This window comes from Silene latifolia, chromosome 11 (assembly GCF_048544455.1).
Source record: "Silene latifolia isolate original U9 population chromosome 11, ASM4854445v1, whole genome shotgun sequence".
Classification (NCBI taxonomy): domain Eukaryota; kingdom Viridiplantae; phylum Streptophyta; class Magnoliopsida; order Caryophyllales; family Caryophyllaceae; genus Silene; species Silene latifolia.
In genome coordinates, this window is record NC_133536.1 from 156,034,256 (window position 1) to 156,038,300 (window position 4,045).

General features: G+C 38.8%; 1 long non-coding RNA gene across 1 annotated transcript; it reads left to right on the forward strand.

Annotated features, from left to right (window-relative positions):
* Nucleotides 1-1,956: 1,956 nt before the first annotated feature.
* LOC141615154 (uncharacterized) lies at nt 1,957-2,698 on the forward strand. The gene is made up of 2 exons (XR_012529668.1): nt 1,957-2,209; nt 2,306-2,698. It is a non-coding gene; the product is annotated as an uncharacterized LOC141615154 (long non-coding RNA).
* The last annotated feature ends 1,347 nt before the right edge of the window (nt 2,699-4,045 follow it).

The following is a 4,045-nucleotide window of genomic DNA, read 5'->3' on the forward strand; positions in this document are numbered from 1 at the left end:
ACCACAAAACAAACCTTCAGAATGATGGTTAACCATTCCAACTTGTTATTACCAAGCTCCACATCCCAAAAGATCCAAGCCTTTTACACCTAACCCCAAACACGGGATTTAACGGTACTTTACAGGCTAGAATGGGATATGACATGATACCTTAGGTGAAACCTTCGAGTGTGTACACACAATCAAAATGCCATGTTTATGCACCATGATCGAACTACGTCGGATTTGATTTCGCTCCACGCGAATACGTAGGCAGTCCTTCAGAATAAGGGATTCAATCCACCCATCATCCAAGTTGTCATCTTGTCGGTTTCTTACGGGTTTTAACCAAGTCCAAATGAAGCCACCTTTGTTTGAGTTGGTCTTAGTACTCGATGTAAGCTAGGATAAGGATATAGGTTTAGATGAATAGTATCAAGTCTCAGAATGAGCTTTATCGAACGGTTTAGGCAAAGATGCCGAGTCATATAGATGTAGGTTTGTGTTGGGAACAGAAAATATGAAAAACCCGCTGAAAAGAAAGAAGGTGTGGAAGAAAAATAGTAAAAGCCCGCTGAAAAGAAAGAAGGCGGTGGCAAGAAAAGATGAAACTCGCTGAAAAGAAACGAGGCGAGGAGAAGAGTGACAGAATGTTCCCAACAAGAGTGATGTGTGATGTCCAACTGTTCTCATAAAATCAGTCTGTGTTTAGTGTCTAGGCGAAGCTAACGTTGTTGCTCTGTGAGTTTAATCCACCTTGTCAATGCCAAGTGATCTTGATTCCCATGTGCCCTCGGGAGCACGCCCATACCATACGATATCTCCGTCCCAAGTTCGACGACCTTGTGATTACCATTTGCCATCTTTTGGCATCAGAATGGCCAATTTACCTTTCTACCCCCAGCAAGTCCATATTTGAATTAAAGCCCGTGCACACTTACGGTTTTATTTTCTTTTTTTGTTTTACGGTAGCGGGCTACGCCCACGTTATTTACGGGTCATACAGAGCGTCTGTGTCGTATTTCATGCTCACCCATCAAGGTTCGATTTCAAAAAATTTCAAAATTTCAAAATTCCAAAAACTTTTTGCGAATTGTGGATAGATGATCCAAGTAGTGGTACATTTCAAGTCAAGGTTCAAATCTCAAAGTTCAAAATCAAATTTTGGATCGACGACCCAACATCCAAGTGATTCATTTCAAATTCAAAATTTGGGTCGATAACCCAATTATTCAAAATTTTCAACATGTTCAAATTTCGGGTCGATGACCCAGTCTTTCAAATTCAATTTCAGGTCGACGACCCAACATTCCAACACTTCAACTTCAAACCTCGGGTCGATGGCCCAACATTCCAAGTGATGTCAAATTCAAACTTCGGGTCGATGGCCCAGTTATTCAAAATTTTCAAATTCAATTTTCGGGTCGATGACCCAATCTTTCAAATGATCCAATTTCAAGATCGATGATCCAAATGTGCTTATGTGATGATTATTGCTTGTGCGTTTTGTGTTTCAAATATAGCAGGATATGCTTCAACTGGGGGCTCTAAAGTCTTCGACTTTAGAGCCATTGCAAACTGGGGGCTCTGAAGCCGTTGGCTTCAGAGACCATTATCAAGATGAAAAGGATGACATCCACTCAGAATTCAATTCAATACAAAATTAGAGAATATATTTTTATAATTTTACAGAGTGTACACTCTTATTTACTCTCTTACGTCAATTAGTCATCTTATATAATTCTCTGTGATTTCTTTTCAATAAAATTGTATAACGTTTTTCCATGTTATATCGAATCCCTTTTTTTGTTCTTCTGGCTTGCCATATTTACCTCCAAACCACTTATTTGTAATTGTTATTTGTTAACCACTAGCTTTCACTACGCCAAATAATAGGAGCAGTTAAACATTATCCTAGACAAGAAGCAAATCCACTGTAAAAGTTACCATTACCATAAGTTGGCAATGGAGATATATTTCATTGTACCATTGTCAATAATCTTACAACGGTTGTAAGAAAAACTGTAATCCAAACTATAAAACAAGAATTTTCATAACCGTTATCTTATTTTAATTTGTAATGGTGCCAAGATGGTACTTGTGGAAAAAAAATTTGACAACGGTTTTTTACTTTATAAAAACCGTCGTTAAATAAATATGACAATGGTTACAAAATTGTTGTCATATTTTTGTAGAGTGGTCGAGAAAGGCATATATGAGAAAAGTATTGGTAAGTTTTTGTTTAAACCATTATCTTTTTTTTTTTAATTATTGACAAAGGTTTTGTTGACAACCCTTATTAAATTGTCTTTTTTTTTTCTTATAGGTTCATAATGTTCCAACAACTGCGTCACACAACGCTCTTTCTACCTTTACTTTGCCAATCATACATGGTATAGAGAAACTACCAGGGTCATTAAGTTTTCTAGGCTTTTATTCATGAGTATTGCACTACGCTCCTTGATGTTTGTTGAAATTTTGATTTTGATTTGGGCTGTAGTTATTTCCTTGATTGTTAAAATTCCGACCTTGGTTGAATTTTTGCAATTGGTTGTTGATATTGTTATTTGAGGGATTATTCCTTTGATGTGGAGGTTGGTAAGGTTGGTTCCCTTGTCCCTTCGAATTGAAATTGGGGAGTTTGAATGGTTGAAATTTTGGGTGTTTGGTTGGAAATTGTTTTGCTTTTGGGGTTTTTTATGGAGGAGTTGGGTTTTGTACGCTTTGGCCTGTCCATGAGAAATTTGGGTGGTTCCTCATGCACGTGTTATATGCCTTAGAGAAATGATTGTTTCTTTGGTTGTACTCTTGCATTGCATTCACCTCGTATGAGATCTCTTGAGAAGGACCATCAAATGGGAATCACACATCCACCTCGTGACCGTATTTATTGCAACTCTCACATGAAAATTGGTTGTGAAAGTTGTACACTTCACCCTTTTGGTCGAGGGTTTTCCTTTGGGTTTTCTTGGATGAGAACTCTAACACCTCCATACACCAAGGTGTCTTACCAAGACCACCTAATGGATGGAAGTGCTACCATCTCGGTTACCCGAGGCATAGTAATCAAAAGTTACCATCAAGAAACGTACTTTAAGTAAATTAATTTAAAGTGATTACACCAAAACCAAAACAATAAAGTAAAATACAACTGTTCTCAAAATTGTAAACCAACTAAGTGGAACTGCCTTAACAAACACAGCGGAAGACTAAAGACTCTCATATGTGATGACTCCAACCCCACCTAGATCCCGCGCGTATCCAAGATGTAGCTGCTAAACAACTGCTAACCACCCCCGAATGGATCACCACAGTTTTCAAAAACATTTAAACGGGGTCAGTTACTTATACACAAAACACAATACAAAAGATACAACACACACAAGATCCCCAAACTCCTTCACAACTCCACACACCTGACTACACACTAAAGTGTGTAGTCCTGTCAGAATACCTATCGCAACAGATATTCCTCGCCGCTAGTAGGGGACCGCAGCCGTTCCCACCTAAGCCCCGCTCATCTCATTCGAGCGATAACCCAAGTTCCTCAATGTGCACATCCCCTCAGTGGCGAGTTCCACAGAGGGCGAATCAAGGGCGTGAAGTCACTCCCGCAAGTGACTCCACTCAGCCGAGGACGCACCTCGAGAACTACAGGCAATTACACAACCAACCACATTATACAACAACAATTACCAATTCCAATACGATATAGACAAATGTTATTAATCAACAACCGCCAACAATCAATCAACAAACCAACATACATGTAACTTATAACTGAGTAGGAAATCCTACCTGGAAAGGCAAATACCTAGATCGTCACAATCATCTAATCAAAATCGTTCTTCAACGCAATCACCTCCTATAATCACACAATCATACAATCACTATTTAATACACATCATACTCCCAAAATCCCCCAAAATACCCAATTAGGGTTTTAAACAAAATCAACAAAAAGGTATAAAAGCTATACAAGGATCTTACCCACGACACGACGAACTCAACGGCATAAAGAACACGACGATCCGACACCCTAAGCCTTTGGGATTTGATAGCAGTG